Raw genomic sequence first — 20,729 nt, 5'->3', positions numbered from 1 at the left:
GCATCACCCCTACACGCCTTCAGCATGTGGGAGACTGTGGGACCTGGGCGGGACGAGTGTGTCTTTCACCAGTCTAAGCTCCAGAGTGTGTGTGTGTTAGTCCCTGGCTGTTATCCCGTGCTGCCTACTGTGGTGATCGGCAGCTGAATTCCTTATTCACCAACACCAAATTTTCCTGTGTTTCTGTTTCTCTCTTACTACTTCTTCTTGTCCTGTTCTCCCTCCTTGCATTCATTATAATGATTAGATTTCTGTTTGGAGTCTCCACTTTTTTCCTGCAGCTGGTTATTTTTTCCCACCTCTGTGTTGCACTAGCCCACTGGAGATAATGGAGGTACAGGTCTGTTCAGAGGTGGGAGAAATCCTTCTTGTCTATGAATATACAAATTTATCGAAATGCCTGCCTTTATTCTCAACTGATCAACCTGCTTAGACGTTTTGCTTGAACACATTAACAATGTACTAAAAGATTATGGGAAATGTTTCGAAGTTAAATCCCGTAAAAGAAATTAGAACTTAGGTTTGGAGCAGGACTTTTTTACCAGTCACGTTTTCAGCATTGTGTCTTTGGACAGCCCTGGCAGGCATTAGCCTGCTGAAAACTGATGGAAAGAGGAACAGAGTTTCCAGGTGTGTAATGAAGGGCCATCTGTCTCACACACCAGCTGACCTCTGATGTGCACAAAGGGCTGTTAGGTCTCAAGGCCAGCTTTGGATATTGGGTCTTGCCCAGAAATCTGTCTGTATTAGGTTTCTTCTATACAAAGAGCTATGAAAAATGACCAATGAGAGAGAGAATAATTTGGATGTATTGAAATACTAAATCAGGCTGTAGAAACTTAAAAAAGAGAACTGGTTACAATGCAGCTCTTCCCACAACCTTCCCACAGCTGACATCAGTGACCTCCTACCTGAGCACAGCTTCAGGTTCAAAGCCATGTAGACTCCAGGCCCATTGCCGGATAGGTTTTTAGAGTAGGGCTGAGGAACTTCTGCCAATCCCTTAGATCCATAATCTATCATGGACTCTACATAAGCCTCAGGACTTGCTCCTCCTCTGTCCTTTTGCCACCAGGTTGTTTTCAGTCCCCTCTGCACTGGGCCTTTTTCTTCTTTTCCTTTAGTCAGGTGCTGGGTGCACATAATGAAACAGCACCCAGCCTTCAGGCACAGGACTTGTAGTAAGGGCAGGTAAATAAGAGGTTGATTCTTTGCATATATGACATATACAGTGTTAGATGTGACTGTGTCCATGGAGAGCTGTAGTTCATAGACATGATATACTTTCTGTTTCATTCATTTCTCTTCCCACTAGAAAAAAAAATCCAGAAAAATACAAAATCGACTGTCTGGATTAGAAAAGGTTAATGTTAATTAAGCACAGGGAATAGTCCCACTGGCATCCATGCAATCAAGGAGCCTATCTACATCTAGGTTTGCAGGATCGTGATAGGGTTTTATCCTGTTCCTGTTAAAGAGTGAAAATTTCCATAAAATACATTGATCACAGATCAGTGCCAAGAAAGCCTTTTTCTACAACGTGCTAACATCTTGTTTCTCAATCATAATGATCAAACATAACCAAAATAGTTCTGCAAACTTTTACATATATGGAACTTATTTAACATACAGATTAACTGTTACTCACAGAACTACTTCTATTTCTACATTAGAATTTTGCACAATATCAAATTAAATAAAATTTACATGAAGTAAGCCTATCCTGAATATGGAAATAAGCAAACAAAATTGTAGTGTGAAGAATCACAGTGTGTTTTTATGTGTTTTAGCAACTACACTTCAGTAATGACACCAGACTTCAGATTAATGTTGTAGTTTTGACAAAGCCTTGCTGAGATCAGGGAGGCATCAGAACAGTAAATCCAGTCAGTCATTTGTGGGGAGCACCAAGGGTTTTGATGTGAACCTATGTTATGACTATTGCTACAGAATGATGACTACCATAGTAATTGTTTAGTGAAAAAGGCATAAATAGAGTAATGTGAAAAAACATTCAAAAGAATGTGTTCATGACATAACTAGGAAGTGGCTGTGATACTTCAATGTTTAGTTTGTTTAGGGCATCAGTTCATTTAGGGCATCCTGAGAATGCCTTCAAGCCAGAGAAAGAGCCTTTGAAAGCGACCAGGCATTGTATGGGGAACAGCTGCTTGTTTTCTGTTTTCTCCTTCTTCCAATCCCACTTTTATCATTTTACTCAGCCTACTCATACAAACTCCTTTCTCCTCTACCAGTGTCTACAGATGGTCCTGTCTAACTTGCCTCCCTACCAGTTTGTGAATTACTGACATTCACCCATAATTGCCCATACAAACACATGACTTGGGTGAGCGGAACGTCCCAGGGATATTGTGGTAGCTGGAGGGGTGGGTGAGGCGGTAAGCAGGCACAGTCAGCTTTCAAGGCGTCCCTCTCTGACCTTCAGCTCAGACTTCAAAGCCCGCTGACTGGCTCCCTGCTGGAGGGAAGGGCATCTAACCTCCCTGAAATTGGGGAAATTTTATTGTGTCCAGTTCTGGGCTCCTCAGTACAAGAGGGATATGTAGCCGCTGTGGGTCCAGCAGAGGGCAAAGGAGAGTGATTCAGAGACTGAAACAGCTCTCTTACGAGGAAAGGCTGAGGGAGCTGAGCTTGGTTGCTGAAGATGTGACTGAGGGGAGACCTCACTACTGTGTATAAATATCTAAAGGGAGGGTACCAAGAAGATGGATCGGCCTCTTCTCGGTGGTCTCAGCCATTCCAACACGAGGCAATGGGCAGAAACTGATGCATGGGAAGTTCCACCTGAACATGAGGAAGAACTTACTTACTGTGCAGGTGACCATGCGCTGGAACAGATTGCCCAGAGAGGCTGTGGAAGTTACCTCACAGGAGATATTCAAGAGCTGTCTGGACGCAGTCCTGTTCCATGTGCTCTAGGACGACCCTGGTTAACCAGGGAGCTTGGACCAGGTGACCCACTGTGATCCCTTACAACCTGACCCACCCTGTGATTCTGTGGCTTTGTAGCGCTTCTGCTCCTACGCAAATTGTTATGAGCTTCCATAATCAAGTTGCAAAGGAGCTTCGGTCCAGGAGAGCGTCCAGCCCGCGTGGAGCCTGGCTCCAGCCAGAGCCCCGCGTTCCTGGTCGGGGCGCGGGGCTCCGTCCCGGCTCGGCCGCTCGCCGGCGGGGCGGGAGGCGGCCCGGGCCGATGGGCGCTGCCCGCCCGCCGCGGCCGCTCGGTGTCGCCCTCGCAGCGGGCAGGGAGCGGCGGCGGCGGCACCACCCCCGGGGCAGCCCCGGCCCGGCGGCGGAGGCGCCGCTGGAGGGGCAGTGCCGAGCCCGGCCCGGCGGGAGCGGGTGCCGCGGGGGCAGCGCAGGTGAGCGCGGCGCCCACCCGCGACCTCCGCCGCGGGTTGCGCGTGGCTGCGCTGGGGCGGGGGAGCGCGGCGGGGGCCGGGCGCGGCGGGGGCGCGTCTGGCGGGGCCGCACAGGTGATGGCGGAGGTGGCCGGGCTGTGGCGGGGCTGACGGACGGGGACGGGGACGACCGCGGCGAAGCCAGTGCCCCGCACCTGAGTAGTGAAAGTGTTGCCTTATTCCAGACCGGGGAGGGACCCCCCAGGTTGGGAAGACGCGGACCCTCCGGTGTGCCGCGGAGGTACAAGAGCCAGTGTCGACGTAGGAGTTAAGTTGCAGGTTTGAGGGTGAAAATGAGGAGTCTTAACGCTCTTGTTCCAACTTTTAAGGCCGCGTCTGATGAGAAATGGAAATCTGGCTCAAAGTCATCCTTCCTGTTGTTGACATCACCTGAAAGCTCCACTAGAAATATTTCCACTAGTTTGCTGCAAACATCAGCCTCCCCTGAGGTCTCAACATCTTGTGAGTACACACTGGCTGCTGATAGAGCTCTAATTGTGGAAATCCATGGCTACGGCATGTAATTGTTCTGCAGTGTTTTTTATTGCAAGCATTAATAAAGGGCTTATCGTGCCCTAGGGTGTTGTGTGCATTACAGCACAGGCTGTAGACAGTGCTCTGTTTTGTAAAAAAGGCATAACCAATATCTTCATATTTTTATAATTATATGCAAAGTGACTGTTTGGGTTTCTGCTTGGTACCTCTGCAATACAAATGACCAAAAGGACATGTTGTCTGCAACTGAATACCTTTTGTTCACAGGGAAAACATTGAGAGGTTAGAAAGTAGCTTGTTGGTAGGTGCATCAGTGAATCTTTGCCCCATGAGTTGTTTAAATGAACCTAGAATGTACTACCAACGTTAAAGGAGTAATTGGGAAGATCAGTAAGTCCACCTCTGTCCAAAGACAGAGGAACATAACCATGTCTTAACTCTTATGCAGCATTGGTTAGGCATGGATCTGATCCCCTGGTAGGACTGTTTGAGTCTATGGTTTATTCTGAGGAGAATGTTATTTACTTTCTTTCAAGGTGATGTGTCAGGCTGCGCAGCTAGTTTTATAACAACTTATTTTGGCAGGCTCAAGTTCCAAGTATTGTGTAATCTTCATTCTCTAGATAGGTGGAAAACAAAGTGTTTCTGGAGATGTGTGGTTACGTGTGAGATCTGTAGTTGCATTGCAGACCACAAGACATGGTGTAATGTTCTCATTCAGAACTTCATAATAATTTCTGAGCAGAAAATACTAAAAAATAGTTAAATACACTGCATGTTGCAAAACCTACAGTTGAGTGGCTGCATAAAGTATTTAGATGCTTGGTATGTAGATAGATGATGTATGCCTGTTTGTGAGTACCTGTTAGTCTGCAAGGCTAAATGGGAATTGTGCAGCAGCAGTAGTAATGTCACTGCTCTTCTCCTTGTTTTTTTGTTTGAAAAACCTAATAAAATTAAAAATGGCCTTTGTGATAGGATTCAGTTGGAAAGTTTTCACTTTCCCCTGCTCCTTAATATTTACCCAGACAATGCTACCAACCTCGTATAGGAGACTGGCTTTGAACACTAGAAATGAACAGCCAGTAAATGATGGGGAAAAATAAACTGATAAACTCCTGATGGTGCAGGTGCTCTCCTTCATGATTTTTTCACAGAGGTCTTTTTGGGGAACAGAAATTGTGCGAAGTTGTCTGCACTAATAGGGCTCCCATGTCGGCTGTTGTAGTTGCAGCACCAGGCTTGGCATCTTGCCCTGTCACAGGTGGCACATTCTGGAGTTCAGATTATCAAATTTACTGTGTTCTTGGACTAGATGAGATGAATGATTTCTTAATAAATCAGGTGCTTGTAGGGTGTGGTAATGAGCAATTGAGCCTCAAGCTGCATTTCTCCATGTGTCTTCAGCTTCACCTCTGTTTGGCTTTGCCAGTGAGTCATTTTGTGATGTATAAAAAAAAGACCTTACTGCCCCTTATTCACTAAATCTGTATAACAGGATGAACAATGCTTATTGGTTTGGATAGGTGGTGTACCAATGAACATTTGTAAAGCACTTTCAGGTTCTTAAATTAATTATACTGACAACTATATTTATTCTCATTAGTTTCAGATGTGCAATTCCTCTTTTTCCCTCAACAGTTAGGACTTTGGATGAACTTGCAGAGAACTCACAGCTCTATCTTTTTTTAGAGATACATCAGTACAACACATCCCTAGTGGAAGTATTTTATTTAAAACCACAATTGAGGTGCCCTATTTTATTGGCAAGATTGATCAGGGAGATATTTGTCAAAGACATAAATTTATTGTAATTCCTTCAGGCAAATAAAAATTTGAAATAAATATTTTTAGTTACTTTTGCTTATTCAGGGATGAAATATGTGACTTCCTCAAAAATGATCCAGCCAAAAATAGAAGGTGTAGAGCTGTACTTCAGGAAGACCTTAATTCATAACAACAAGGGGCTAATTTTCTTCCCTGCCTCCTATGCAGCTATTTTGATCCCCAAAATCTCCAGAATAGTTTCTGAAGTACAGTACTAGAAATATTCTTGCATACCATTGCTAACTTGTGAACCCTTTAGGAATAGCTTAGTTACTTCTCACTTGACTACTCCACTCCCTGTTAGCAGGTGCAGCTGAATAGTTTGTTACAGTTCATTGACAGCAGTTGTGAGAAAAGTGAAATCCTGAGATACCCCAGGTCTTGCTGTGATCTGTCACTGTTATGGGTACTGGTCTCTTTCTAAACTTTTTCCACTCCTTTTGTCTCTATTTGGTTTATCTCATGCTGCCATTCAGAAGACTGTTGGATTTGTGAAGGCAGGTGTTCCAAAGTTAGGAAGAGTCAGAGTAAGTGTGTGGAGTCCTCGCTTATTTGTTGCATAGCTTTCAAATGCATGAGTGTTGAGATACTGCCTGTGACTGGGATGTTCTCTGTGTATTGCTTCCTTTGACAGGCTGTGCATTTGACAGGTTGTGACACAGTGATGCTTTGTATTCAAATTGGTGCTGGTTTGGCCAGACAGGTATTTTTCTTGTTTTCTGGAAAACTCTGAGGTCCAGTTGGAGGTGTGTCTTGGGAGTGAAGCAGGAAGGATACTGTTGGTGTACAGTAGTTTGATACCAGTGTCAAGGATGCTATCAAAAAAACAGTGATGAAATGAGCGTCAATTTAGGATACATTTTTGAGAGATGTGTGATAAATGAGGCATTAAGGCTGCACAGGACTTCGAGCTCTCTCATGATTTGCCACCTTCCCCACCTAAGCACCATCCACTTTGTGAAGTGAGACACTGAAGATACAGATTTTGTGTGCATGTCTTGACGTGCTGTTGGACAAAAGCATTTTCATTTGCACTATGGAAAATGCATTTGGATTCGATGGAAATTAGTTCCTTGAGAGTGTGCATCTTCATTGTGTCTGCATTGCAGTGGGATAATTTCCTTTTCCAGTTTGAGATGCCAATTGCTTTAAGCCAGTCAGGAATATTTTCTGTTAGTTTTAACAGCATCTGCAATGTGACATCTTAGGAAGACCTGTTGCTAGTTTATTTGTATTGTGTCAATACACTTCTAAGTTCAAATGCCCTAAATTGTCTCGGATGAGTCAGTCACTGAGGAAAAGTGCCAGCTTTATAAACTAAGAAAGCACTGTGAATGTATGGTAATTATATATGAGCGTAATATTTGAGTAGCTTCTTAACAGTGATCAGAGTGAGTCATTTTAGGTATGTTTTACTTGTATTCAGAGTTTGATGTCTGTGTGCAACAGATGCAGAAGTTGCAGCTGGTTTGGAGTCTTGGGTAGGATGTGATCTTTTCACTGTATCACTACTGTCTCAAATAATTGCTCTAATAACTGCCAGGCAGATCTGTTGCTTAACTCAGTTTGTTAGTATTTTGTAAAGCTTACATATGAGTAATTTTCCTTCATTTTCTGTCTGAGCACTTTCAGGATTAGACTCCGTCTGGTTGAAGTCTTTCGAGAGGATTTAGGGATGTAGGGAAGGAGGGTGTCTTTCTTCTGGCTGCAGAATTATCTGCCTGACATCTACAGTCTTTCATTGACGTTACTGTTCTGGTTTAAATCCAGATTTTGAAAGTGCAGCACTTCCTTATCAGTTTGGTTTTTCTGGACTTTACAGCAGCTCCTGAATTCTTGCAAGTATGTGTTTGTGGATACAAAAATGCTGCTAGCAAGAATTTCCTTGCTATTTTCTACGTCCATGAGAGACTTTTCTCTCTCACAGAAGAGGTAGCAGAGTGTGTAAACAATGAAACACCTGCAACCTTGAGAAGCCTTGTTTATAGTACAGCAGAAAAATATTTTGACAATGGATGTTTTAGGATTTTAGCCAATCACCCAAGGGGTGGCTGATCCTTGTCCAATTGGACTATGAAGAAAAAATTCTATAAAAGAGTTTGTAAAATAATTAAATAAATCAATCCTGCTGCACAATTCCTGCCTGCTGGATCTTCTCTCCTCCTCCCTATGGCTGTGGGACACGGTGATAGACCCTAGGGCATTTTAATATGTGTTGTTCTTTTTTCACAGCTTCTGTGTAAAATCAGGCCATGCTCTTTCCATGTGCTTTTTTTAAAATTATTTTTAAGTTTATGGTGGTTTTTAATGTTTATTTTTAAGCTTATGGTGTAAGTATTGATATGAATGGCAGACTCAGGTGTGGAGTAAGCTTAAACATGAATTTGAAGTGTAGTGTTTTATTAATGAGCAGTCAGTTACCAAGCTGGATTCTCTTCTTTCCCGTAAGACTACACTTAATCAGTTTGGAGAAGCCAGGGTTTAAGAAATCCTGGCCTGGTGTGCACTGGGTGAGGCTGTCATCCATTTCACTTTCTCTGGTGTCTCGACAGGCAAGCGGAGGTGCCCCTGCAGGTCAGCAGCTTCATTACCAGCATGCCTGATAAAGCAGAACTGGGTTTGGGGATGAATGAGGACAGCTCAGTCAAGAGGGTGTGTTGATGTTAGCTGTGTTAGTTGCTGTTAGCCTCAAAATAAGCAAGATCAAATTTAATTTTTTAAATTCTAGTAATGTAAAGAGTTTTCAAAAGCTTACCAAGTGACATAGATGCTTTTGACATAGCTAGAAAAACAGAGTGCCTAACATTAGCAGCTTCTCTGTGTGATCATTTTTACAAATCATACTTCAGTTGAAGGCAGGGAGAGGTGGACATCTCTCACTGACTGGGACACGACTGTCTGTCTGGGCAGATTTCTTTCAGCTCTTCCTGCACTGTGGCCAGGAGCTGAGCAAGGTATGATGAGCCTGGTTTGGAGGTGCGGGTGAATGGTTTCATGGTCAGCCTGGCTAATTCTCATCTCTAAGTTGGCTGTATTTCATTTGCAGGGAAAGATGGCATATATTCTCTTTAATGTCTTTCATTCTTGTAGGGCATCCATGTCAGTGACTCTCTCAAGCTGAGGAGGGAGCATGAGTGAATGGTAAACATCCTGAGAAGATCAGAGAAGAAAGGCTATGAAAAACACAGCTTGAAAGTTGCTTTATGCTGAGAAGAGCTATTTCTTCTCACTTGTTTTGAGCCTGAAATATGGTGGTTTAATCTGATGCCTTCTAGTATTTCTCCAACCTGATTTTCTTCTACTTAATTATATCCTACCTTTGGTTCTCATGTTCTTCTTCCTTGAAATTTTTCTGGTTTTGCTAAACCTTTTCCAAGAAGAGAAGGCCAGAGTTACAACTTCTAAGATGCAATTGAGTTTCTTAGATTAAAGGTGGGTTTGGTTGTATTCTCTGCAGTAACGATTTTTTAGCAGTCTTCCTGTTTTTTAACTGTGCTGATGCTTTTGTAAGAACAGTCCACTGTCAATCCAGGATTTTATTCCTGAATCATCCCAAACCCATCATTATGCATACGAAGTTGAGGTGTTTTTCCCCACCACAAATACCAGACTGTGTTTAAATGGTATTGAAATCTACCAGCCATTTTAACAGTTGTAATCTTTCCCTGTCCCCTTGTGACTCATTAGTGGGTGTAATGAACACAATATATGCTTAATGCAGATGGCCGTGGGGCTGCAGGCTTAGTGTCCTTCTCCTGGGAAGACTGACCTTGTACTGTTTATTTCCTGTCTAACTGGTTCTCTATACAGATGAGAACTTTTCCTGTTATCCCATGACTGCCTAGTTTTTAAAATACTGGGATTTTTTTGGTGGGTTTGCTTTTTTTTTCTTTTAAGCAGCTTTCCTTCCTTTGAAGAGAATCTTTGGGGACTGGACATGAGTTATTGAGGAATAACTTCACATCAGTGAAACTGTGGTAACAGGCTATGTGTACATTCACCACAAATGTGAAGTAGCTTAATTTAAATGTCTGTCTTATGTCCAAACAATCAACATTCAGCTCTAACTAGTCTACATTGCAATCACATCCCAGCTTCCTTCATAAAATTTCAAGTTTCAGTGTTCTATTTGGGATTTAGTTCTGGTCCGAGAGTGCCCCAGTGTATTATAGTAACTCACTTCTGCTTCTCGTTCTTCCTACTTGTCAGACCAGGTTGACTATTTCTATATTTAGCTCTGCTTTGCTTATTCATCCTTGCTCAATAAGAATTTTACACTTTGTTTACCTGGAAGCAAGATGGGACCCAGTGTGAAAGTGAATGGCAGAATTAAAAGAGTGGTATGACTACTTGCACTAAGTAGCATGCCATATCAATAAATCAAAGCAGAATTTGTAGATATAAGCTCTGGTCCTTGGCAGAGTCTCTTAACTGAAAAAAACTAATATTTTAAGAAATTGTTCCTAGATTCATAGTCTCCATACAAGAGTAACATAGGTCAAAAAAAAAAACTAACCCCCAAATTTTTTCTGCCTCCTTTCTGTTCCCCTTGTCTCTGCCCACTAACACATAGTTGAGAAGTTTAAGAGCTAATTTCTGAGTTCCATATTCTTTCAGAGAATTTAGCCTTTCATGTCTATAGCTGCAGACATACAAATGAGGCGGGTGTTGCTGCTTTATTTACTAGAACTCTGCCAGGTTTTTCCTCTTTTTGTTTGTAATCCTCAAAGTAGGATACTTGGCATGGAAGATAGAAACGTATTTTATTCAAAATCAAGTATACAGAACTTGGATGCATGTATTTCCAGCTTTTAAAAATATTTCTTTTGAAAAGTTGTAATAATATGATTTGCTTGCATTTCATTTGTGGGTTTGTACATGCAGCAAGTGTCTGGATATACTTACATGGGATGAGCTGGTTTTGGTAACAGGCACACCAAGAAAACAGGTAAGGTGCATTCAAAAGAACTCAGCACAGCACTTGAAAGAAAAAAAACAACCATCATTTTAAAGGTTTATTTGTTCTCCTCACAATTTGAAATTAAGAGTCTCTCCTTGACTAGGCTGAAACAAGTGTTGAGCTACTCAGGAGGCTGTGGTGTAAAGCTAGTTTTGTCTGGGACCTGTTCTCAGTCTTTCCCAGACATGGGATAAAGAGTGTCAGTGAAACTGAGAACTTGCTCTGTGTTTCAGTCCTATGTAACTCTCATGAAACACACAGATACTCTGCCTTAGTGGAAAAAGCACTAAATGCTCTTTTCAAGTAAGCTAAGCCAGGGAGAGTTATCAGAGGAGAGAGACACTATGATGGAATTTCTCAGTACATTAGTAAATATGTGCTACAGTGTTTCATGCTAAGATGAAGGATTTTTCTGTCATTCTAGGGAGCTGTATACTTGTCATCTTCCCCAAAATACTAAGATTTTGAAAATCATTAGCTGTATAGGCAGTGTCTTAGTTTGACTGATATTAATATAAAGTTACATTGTAAATTTTAATGTAGCAGCAAGCATCTGTTGTATGTCTGTCCTTCTTACTTGTAAAAAGCAAGCTGACCTTCAGTTGATCAGTTGTCATGATTCAAATTTTGAGTATGAGTACCCACTCTTCTGCTAACAAAAGTTTCTCATGGTTTGTTTATGTTAAGCTTAGCTCAAAATATATATGGTCTTCCAAGAAAAACAGAATCAGGCAAAAGTGTCTGTAATGCAGAAGTTAGCAGATTTTAAAGTACCACTTAAAAATCACTTCCCTTATGCTCTGTAAGTGGCATTTTCAGGCCTTCCTTAATGAACGATCAAGAATAAAGTGATACTAAAGTAATGACTCATTAAATAAATCACATGATTTATACTCAAATAACAGTATGGCCCATAGAGAGGTAATTATCAACAGCTTGTGTGTAGCAAAATTATAATTAGTTTATTAAATCTAAGAAGGGTAGAACTGAAAAACAAAACCTCTAACCAGTTTTGGCATTATTAGTTTAAAGATGGATGCTTCTTATCCTGTTCTTTTTTAAATTGAATTTTATGTTGTATTTTGTATCAGTAATGCTGGATCAAAACCTGATTTCCCTGCTTCTGTGGCTGATCTCATTCAATTCAATGGCTGTTTATGTGAATAAGACCCAAAGAATGTGGCTTTGTATGAAAAATATCCTCCCAGAGGGAGTTGTAGTAGGCTCACACTTAATATAAAGGGGAAAAAAAAAAACAAAAAAGAAATGAGTGTTTATGTTTCCTTGTCTTGTTGTACAAAGATTTTCAGTGTAGTTTCATATTCCGTGAAATTAAATCTGTAGCCAAGATGATATGATATTGGACAATTTTTATAATTCAGCTTGCAGGTCTGTGCTGTTGAAACAATAGGCTGAGTGTTTTTAGGTGCAGATAGCCTGACTAAAATAATGTGTTGCAAAAGGAGTTGCAGTGCATTTTCGATAATGTTGAGCAGAGATACTTGTGAACTCTGCATAGTGTGTTACAGTCATGGGAGTAGTTAACAAGATAAAGAAAATCTCAGCTTTCTCTCTGTTTACAAAACTGGCCTTTCTGGAAGGACTGGAAAACAAGAATACAAATATATAATCTGCTTGCCTTCTCTTTCTACCCCTCCTTTCTGCCTCCCTGTATTGAGCCAAGAATAAATGGGAAGGCTAAATGTAAGAAAACGGCACTAGAGTCAGTCCTTAGTTTTTGCTCTCTGTTTTATACACCACCGGGAGCTGGTGGTTGTGTGGCGATGCAGCTCCCCGATAAGGTGTGATTCAGTCCTGTAATGCCGACAGAGCAGAACTCTGCCCTTAACTCTTCCTCACTCACACTGCTGTACCTGCAACTCCACAGATGGATCAGCATAGTTCAGGAGGGAAGTTTGATCTTGTCTGCACTGAAATGCCAGTGTGTGTTTCTACCATATTAGACCACTCCTGTGATTTTACGGTAACGAAGATGTCCTTGACATCTTGTCCTTTTTCAATTTAATTTTCCCATTTTCTCTTCATTTTGTGCCACTTCTAAAAGCTCTGTATTGTTCCCCAATTTTGTCTTCCCCCCTCTTTTGTCCTAGTACTTTTGCATCATTGATCTGAGAATCATCTGATTTTCTTTGATCTGTTTCTCCTCCCCTACAGATCTCCTATTGTTTTGCTAGCTGTGCTCCTGACAGTGGTTAATAAATTCTGAGTCACCACTTGGAACCCAGAAGAGCTGTGAATAGAGCAAAAGGTTGTTTGACAATCCTTTAAGAAAGAATTTGTGAGAGAGTGAAAAATGATATGTCTCCCTCTTCCATACCTTTCCAGGTGATCTTTACAGATCAGATTGATTGTCGTGACACATCTTCCAAGGCCTTTTAAAAGCTTTTTGTTCAGTGTTTTCTTCCTCATCCTGTCCTCTAGCCTTTACCTGTCTCAATTTGCAATCTTATTTTTTCTGCTTTCACTTCAACTCTAGTGTTGTTTGAGTCTTGGGGCATATTTTTCCATCTCTGACAGCTTTCAACTCTGTTCCAACATCAGTAGCTTATGGGCTTTTGTGGTTGTGCTTCCAGCTTTGGTAGGCTTCCAATCCTTATCAGTACATTGTTTTTTTGATAACAGTGGTCCACTGTGTTCCTTGGTAGGGAGTGATGGTTAAGGAATATCTATTTGTCTATTACTGGACAGGATCTGCCACCTCCTTGAGATTTTTATTGTATTTGTCTTCTACGTTGTAAAAGTGAAAATGGAATCTCTTTCGAAAGGGTGTCCTCGAATATACAAGGCACAGAGATGCTGAGCTTCATGAGGGTAGGGAAGCAGGCAGCCATGAGGAAAATTCTGCCTGTTTCTGGGAACATGGTCCAGGCACGTGATGTCACTCTAGGACGATCCTGCCCTTCTCTGTTGTTCCATCATCAGGCTTGGGGGTTTTTTTGCTTCTTATTTCTCTTTAAAACGTGGACAGCCTATGTGGACAGATAATGTAAAATATTTTCCATGTCTTAACACAGTCTTGTACCTGCTGGCCTCTTGTAAAGTATGAAGGAGACTCAGATATCCTGAAATTTCAGAATATTCATTAACTATAAAGCAGATACACTGAACTCCATGATCCTTTTCAGTGTCAAAATAAGATCACAGCATGTATTTTGACTGAAGACAAATTAGAAACATAAAGGGACTGAAATGGGTGCAACAAATAGCATCATTCTCCATGGTTCCTATCAGTGGCTGACCAAGGAGGTGCTTGTACTAAGGGATTCTGACTTTACCAAGGTGCTGTAGGTAAGTCCATGTAGTAGCACTTTTCCAGATTTTCCTTTCTTTCAGGCTGTGGGAAACATCCACAAGCATTAAGAGGCTGTGTGTCTTTAAACCAGAGAGATGGCTTCCACTACAGGATTGCTCCTTTGGGTTCCTGCAGTGCCTGTGAGCATACAGGGAAAGAAGGGGGGTCAGGGAGTAGTGAGGGGGAGTGGGGTCCTTTTTGTTCCCTTCATACTCTCAGCTCTCTGTACTTGACACGAGTACAAGTATTTCTGGATGATCAACCTGTGACTTCTTGTGCGCAGCCACGAGGGCAGAGTCTTCACTGGGAGCTGAGGTTCTGTCCTGCAAGAGGAGAAGCTTTCAAGAAATGCAGTCTCTGTAGCACAGATTCTTGAATCACCTAAAATTATATTAGTGGTGATCCTTTTAATCTGTACAAAGAGCCTGCTGGTGTGGGAGATTTTTATTTTACCTGGTTGCGTATCGCATTTCAATGCAGCAGATGGCATGTGTATGACGAGTGCCCTTTGGTAGGAGAGTGAACACAACAAGAAACACACCCCAACCCCCTGGCATTTTCTTAGGCCTTTTGTAACATCAAAGCACCCTTGTGCAATGCTCATTACAGTCACCTGATGCAAGAGCCAAGGTTTTGTGATAGCTACTTTCTTCTGTTGTTCCTATGTTAGTACAGCTGGCAAGATTCTCGAGATACAGGGAAGAGCAATGTGATATTCAAGGTGAGATGTGTTAATTGAGCTGTAGTGTGCACTGAGAGAGATTAACTTCAGTTGCTTGTCCTGGAAGTACTTTTTGTCGATCCATAGTTTTTTAAAATTGAGGTCCTACTTTGCAATATAAGTAGGACAGGACAGAAACATAAGATTTTGTTTATTTTGAGCTTGGTGGGGAGGCAGTCCTCGTGATTCAAATACTGAGTTGAAACTGTTGCTCTGCATGGCTTGAAGAAAAGAAGTGAAGAAGGACGTTTTGGGAACTGGGCTGTTCAGTGGGTTGGAACAAAAGAGCACTGAGCTAGGGAACCACTTTTGTTATCTGACTGAGATTTCCACCACTGAACTTCTGTGTGGAGTGGGGAAGAGTCTTCTGCAGAACTTCCAAAGAATTTAGCAAGTATTAAAGATAGCACAGAGGGTGCCCACAACCCACTGAGAGATCCTTCAACTCCATGTCTGCCATGGGGCCAGGCAAGAGGATCAGAATTTCCAAAGTGTTGTCTGCATGACCTATTTGGAGATTACTCACAAACATCACCTGTACAGATACAGCTGTGAAGGGTAACTTGACCTTGTGGTATTACAACTTCATAGGGGAATTTAGATGTCTTTTTGCAGATACTGTTTCTTTGGCATCAAACTCTTTGATAGTCCTTGACTATTTCATGATAATGGTGATTGCCTTAAACATCAAAGTCTTATTTCTGTGGGGAATCAAGTCCCTAGTCTGGTCCCCCAAGTCCAGAACCTGTCATCCTTTTTGGCCCTTCCTATTTTGTAATTACTTCAGACATCTGTTTTCCACCTATACTCTCTAATTACCTAAGGGCAAAGTTAAGCTGTTCCTTTTTATTGTTCAGAGTATCCAGTGGGAATGGCTTCATAAAACCTTCAGACTGACACAGGATATAAAGCAAGCCTATGTTCCCTCTCTGTACTTTGTAAGTCTTACCCATATGCTTTCTCAGACTTTTTGAAAGGATATGTTTCTCCTGGTTCATGACAACCACCCTGATGGGTGCTTTTCTACACCAAAGCAGGTTATTTGCTGACTTTAAAAAATAAGACTGAACTGACTTTTCAGATAGTAATTGCCAAGATTCTCTCTCCGTATAGGATAATTCCCATGGTCATGTTCTGTCTTTGCAAAAAACCCTATTTCAGTTTTAATTCACCTTATTCTTCACATTAACTGTGTTATCTTCTGTTTCAGTAACAAAACCTTTAGGAATTAGGAATCCAAATGTAACCCTGTTGCACTTACCATGGTTATGGCACTCACTGTTAGGTTCATTAGGGTGATGGATTAAAAACCTCACTGACAAACTAAATGTCTAAGATGAGCAGAATCATGGAGTTGTAGACTAGTGTTACTGTTCTCATCTACCTGTGTTTATTTTGCATCTTGTAAAGCATCAACAAGAACACTGTGGAGGAGTGATCTGAGTATCACAGTGTTGCATCCTTGGATATGAACAGTTGATGAGGAAAATCAACTTTGATGTGCCTACTAGGATTATTGACTTAGTTGTGCTTGTTGGGGAGAAACTGCCTTACTTTGGGTTGGTTTGGATATTCTCACATATGGGTGGAGGAGTGTCATGGTTTAACCCCATCTGGAAACTAAGTCTGACACAGCTGCTTGCTCATTCTTCCCTTCCCTACTGGTGAGATGGGAAGGAGAATCAGAAAAAAAGCCCTAAAAAAGTAAAAAAAAAACCCAAACCACCCTCATGGGTTGACATAAGAACAGTTTGAAACACAGTAAAATATAATGCTAATACAATACTAATGATAGTAATAATATTATACTAATGGTAACAATGCTACTACTAAAAAAGAATGAAATAAAACTCCAGAAAACTAAGTGATACACAGTGCAATGGCTCACCACCCACAGATCAATGCCCAGCCCATCTGCAAGCAGTGATTGGCAGCCCTCAGATGACACACCTCTGTTTATGTACTGAATGTGTTGCTTTATGGTATGGAATATCCCTTTGGCCGGTTCGGGTCAGCTGTCCTGGCCATGCTCCCTCCTGGCTTCTTGTGCTTCTCCTCACTGGCAGGGCATGAGACACTTGGAGTCCTTGACTTAGTGTAGGCACTACTGAGCCACAACCAAAACATCCATGTGTTACCAACATGATTCTCATACCAAATCCAAAACACAGCACTGAACCAGCTACTGAGAAAATTAGCTCTATCCTAGCAAAGACCAGGACAAGGAGAAGGTGTAACAAGAGTGGGCAGGGGGTGAAACGGACTGGTGCAGCTGAGGGCTTTTAGCAGATACTTCTTCAAACCTCTGTCGGCAGTGTTATTCACCCAGTGCTGGGACTGTCTTCAGACTGTATTTACATAAACTAAACTTATTCCTGGATTCTCATGTTGTAGTGTCTGACTCAGCAAATGTGTCCTACTAATATATTCAGCCCAATATGTTTTTATGAAACAAAGGTCTTGTACCAAAACTCTGCTGCTGTCATTATTGTGTGGTCTGTCCCAGCACATGCCTTTTCTCAAGCATAACTCCCCTTCTTCCCCCAAAATCTACAACTGTAAAAGTCTTACTGGCCTGCCAGCACATGTCTTCAAAGAACCCAAGGGGCATTTTTAATGAGAATTGCTTTAGAATTCCTGGCTTGATTTATGAGGAAAAGAGAAAAATAATCACAGAAACATTATCCTCTTATCTGTTCAAATTTTTGCCTTCAACTTTATGGTGATAACAGCTTAACTTTTTGCAAATGGAATAACCAAATGTTTACCTGTTTTCCACTTAGAAATATAGACTTTCTTTGCTTAAATGCAAGACAGTTTGAGAGAAAGGGAAGTGGAAATGTAAAGGACTAGAGGTCTTTGTTCTAAATTGTGGAATAAATAAATGTTCAGAGCCTCAGCACTGGAAGTTTCCTGAAAACTTTTCCTGTAACTCGTCTTTGAGAAATAAAGCTGAAAAGTTTTTTAGCAGTTTGCTATACTGTTCTAAGGAGGTTTTTGTAATTTTTATGAAGTGAGACAAACATGGCAACAGGTCTTCACTTTTGGTTTCTCTTCATCAGCCCACCAGTGTTAATTATGCATTTCTTTCTTTCTTTCTTTTGAGCAAGACCACATTACAGCCACAGAAATAAAGCAAGTAGAATCATTCTGCATTATTTATATTAATGCATTCATAATCATAATTATATCATAAGCATGTTCACAGGTACAGAAATCCACTCCAGCCCATGCTGAGGTCACCAGTTACCACAGGTGCCCTAAGTCTTATCAGCATCTTCACTGCATTTCAGAAAGTGCCAAACCTGTTCTCATTTATGCTGCACTCAGCCACTAGCCATAATTTCTCGCTATTCAGTAACACCTCTCTCTCCTTCCCCCCCTCCAAAAAAAAGCTTGACTCCCAACATTCCTCTCATGTCTTACAAATATTTGTGTGAGACTGTGGCAACAAGCTGACTCTATTCGTCACCACTAGCCAGTCCTTTTCTGCTGCCTTCTTAAACCTGTGTTTTCCAGCACTTATTCCTGTAGTTCAGGTGCTGGAGGAGGCGTGTACTGTGGTTTTCAACAACTTTGAGTGCAAATCCTGTGGATCGTTAACATAGGCAAGTGGTATGAGAGAATGCAGAGGCATGGGGTACTGCTGTATATTTGGTTTTACGTGGCTTTTATTTGAAAAAGGAAATTAAACATGAAAAACCATAAGAGGAGAATGCTGTGGTGTAAACCTTAAAGACGTCATCGTGTATTTGCTGCTCTGTGGGAGACGTGCCCTGTGTGCTGCATAGGACAAGCAGTGACTGGGCAAGGCTCTGGAGAGGTAAGAGTGCACTTTTGTGTGGAAGCTGTGACCTGGAACTCAAGAGCAGGCTCGCACCAGCGGGAGCAATGCTTGACTAATTCTGGCAGTTCTGCTCTCTCTATGATTTGCTTGGCAGCTTTAGTGTTACATTAACTCCTCCTTAGTGTTACATTAATTCGGGGCAAACAAGTTCCTTAGGTTTCCTGTTGCACTCCCAAATAAGACGCATTAATCAAAACTAGGATAACTTTCTGTACATACCTCCCTTTTACTGTATTCTTTTGCAAGCATTTTCACTGCATGCAAGTCTGAACAAAATGTGTTTCAGGGTTTTTGTTTCCTTGTTTTAATACCTATCACTGTAAGTATTCTACTGAGGGGTTAGATCTCCAGGGAAGTTTGCACTGCACTTGTGATGGTCAAGTCACGTGAGTTTAAATCCAAGGAACGAAACAACAAGAACAACAACAATAATAATATTATTATTATTTTGTCTCTTGTCTGGTCCAGAGCAGAACTGCCTCTGAAAATGCAGAGAAGGTATTCTTCGAGAGGAGACTGGCACTCTGTTGCAAAGGTTACCCAGATGCCAGTACTCGAATAAGACATTTTTTGCCCATGTTGGTTCTGCTGACTTTGTTTCAATCTCTTAATTGGTTTTCATAAGCTTTGAATCGAGCAAGCAAGAGGAATATTCTTCTCATAAAAATGGTAGTAAAACCCCCTGCAGGTTCTGAAGTGAATTTCTGTGTATCCTTATCCTAGTAGGTCTGTTAGTAAATCGACATGCAGTCTAGCAAGGAGGAAACTTTTCAAGTAGAACTTTTCCTAAGCAGATGAAAATATAACTCTCCTGCTCTCAATCTGCAAATCTAGTTCATATAAAATCTCAGATGCCTTGTAAGAGAACAGCTACACGTTGATGCAAAATTGCAAGTATTGTTCTTGTGTGTAAATAGTTTGTAAATATTACTGGAGGTACCAAAACAGAAAAAGTAAAAAGAAAACTGTGCTCACCAAGGGGACAATCCTGCTCTGCTTGGTGCTTCTGACAGAAGTTGTGCTGTGGAAGACAGGAACAAGATCGATTTCAGATTCTTCTTTTCTTTACCCTCTGCTGCTTCCTGCTGAACTACCTTTTTTTTTTTTTTCTCCCAATAGCCTGAAACACATTCCAGAAATGTCTGTGTGAGGTAGAAGAGTAAGAGTGCCAAGGCTGCTGATGAATAAGAGACTTTGTGATGAATCTTGGTAAATTGGACCTTTTCATTCAGACAATGGTCTCCATTACTGAGTCTTTTGTTGCCTTTTGAATTGCTGAGGAGAGGAGGAGATGTTAAGTGTTGTCCTGCAACACTTCCCTCTAGCGTACCTGAATTACCAGAGGGGTGAATTGCTTTGACGAGGTGGGGGGGTGGGGAAAATGCAAGAGGAAGTTGACTCAGTTTATTAAATCTGAAGGTGCAGCAATGATATTACTTCACTTCTGAAACTACCCAGTTTTGGGATATTTAAGTTCACGTTGGAAGTTTGATTTTGAACTTGCTGATCCAAGCTGAGGGATGATAATGAAAACTTTTGACTTTAAAATCACCACTTCTTGAACAGATACTCAGATCTTACTGACTCCCAGTTCCTTTGAATAAATCTGTACGTTGATTTTTTTTTTTTTTTTTTCAGTTCTAAGCTATTTTGCAACAATATTATTATTCTAAGATTTGGTTTATTTGTTGATATTTTGAATTGGAGCTTCCTACAGGGAGAATTTGGATTGCATGTATATTTTATCCAGGCAATGTCTGAATCCCAAACATACATTTTTTTCCTGCATAGATTTTTCCTGTAGTAACAGCTGGAGAACTGTGGCAGTTTCTATCAAAGGTGGCGTGCAGTGTGTGGTCAGGGCTGTGGCAGCTGTGTCCCAGGAGTGCACCTTGGTGAAGTTAGCCATCATGCCTCAGATGGTAGTATCTGATCACTAATAGGCAATAGTAATATGTAAACATAGATGTGTGAGCTGTCACTTCAGGAAGGAGCATGTGATGCAATGGGAGAAACTGCCTTGTAGTTTGACAGGAGTCCTTGCTTGTGAAAGCTTGCAGTTAGGAGAATTGAGTCTCATGGACTTGTCTCCAAAACCTTAGCTCTTCATTAGGTCTGACAGGGTATCACGCAAATGTCTTTGA

At 41.4% G+C, this 20,729-nt stretch overlaps 1 protein-coding gene and 1 long non-coding RNA gene across 9 annotated transcripts in view; one reads left to right on the top strand and one right to left on the bottom strand.

Annotated features, from left to right (window-relative positions):
- The first annotated feature begins 3,300 nt into the window (after nt 1-3,300).
- ANKRD6 (ankyrin repeat domain 6) overlaps nt 3,301-20,729 on the top strand; it is an 89,616-nt gene continuing 72,187 nt past the window's right edge. For 3 of the 6 annotated variants that reach the window (XM_069011156.1, XM_069011158.1, XM_069011152.1), the window contains exons 1-2: nt 3,301-3,383; nt 3,752-3,884. The gene's annotated coding sequence lies outside the window, so the exon portion shown is untranslated. Of the gene's footprint in view, nt 3,384-3,578; nt 3,664-3,751; nt 3,885-5,698; nt 6,272-7,911; nt 7,930-20,729 lie in introns of those variants that run through there. The other 3 variants (XM_069011153.1, XM_069011154.1, XM_069011155.1) reach the window with 3 other exon arrangements.
- On the bottom strand, nt 6,278-19,781 carry LOC138108464 (uncharacterized). Of its 3 annotated transcripts, none has more exons than XR_011149975.1 (4): nt 19,561-19,781; nt 16,689-16,842; nt 10,650-10,724; nt 6,278-6,559 (listed from the first exon to the last, which is right to left on the bottom strand). It is a non-coding gene; the product is annotated as an uncharacterized lncRNA (long non-coding RNA). The 3 variants fall into 3 exon arrangements; XR_011149974.1 differs by lacking the exon at nt 6,278-6,559 and adding an exon at nt 8,163-8,357; XR_011149976.1 differs by lacking the exons at nt 6,278-6,559; nt 16,689-16,842 and adding an exon at nt 8,163-8,357.

The sequence above is a fragment of the Aphelocoma coerulescens genome, chromosome 3 (genome assembly GCF_041296385.1).
Source record: "Aphelocoma coerulescens isolate FSJ_1873_10779 chromosome 3, UR_Acoe_1.0, whole genome shotgun sequence".
NCBI lineage: Eukaryota > Metazoa > Chordata > Aves > Passeriformes > Corvidae > Aphelocoma > Aphelocoma coerulescens.
The sequence above is the reverse complement of the archived record's forward strand: the minus strand, read 5'-3'. Positions and strand labels throughout refer to the sequence as shown.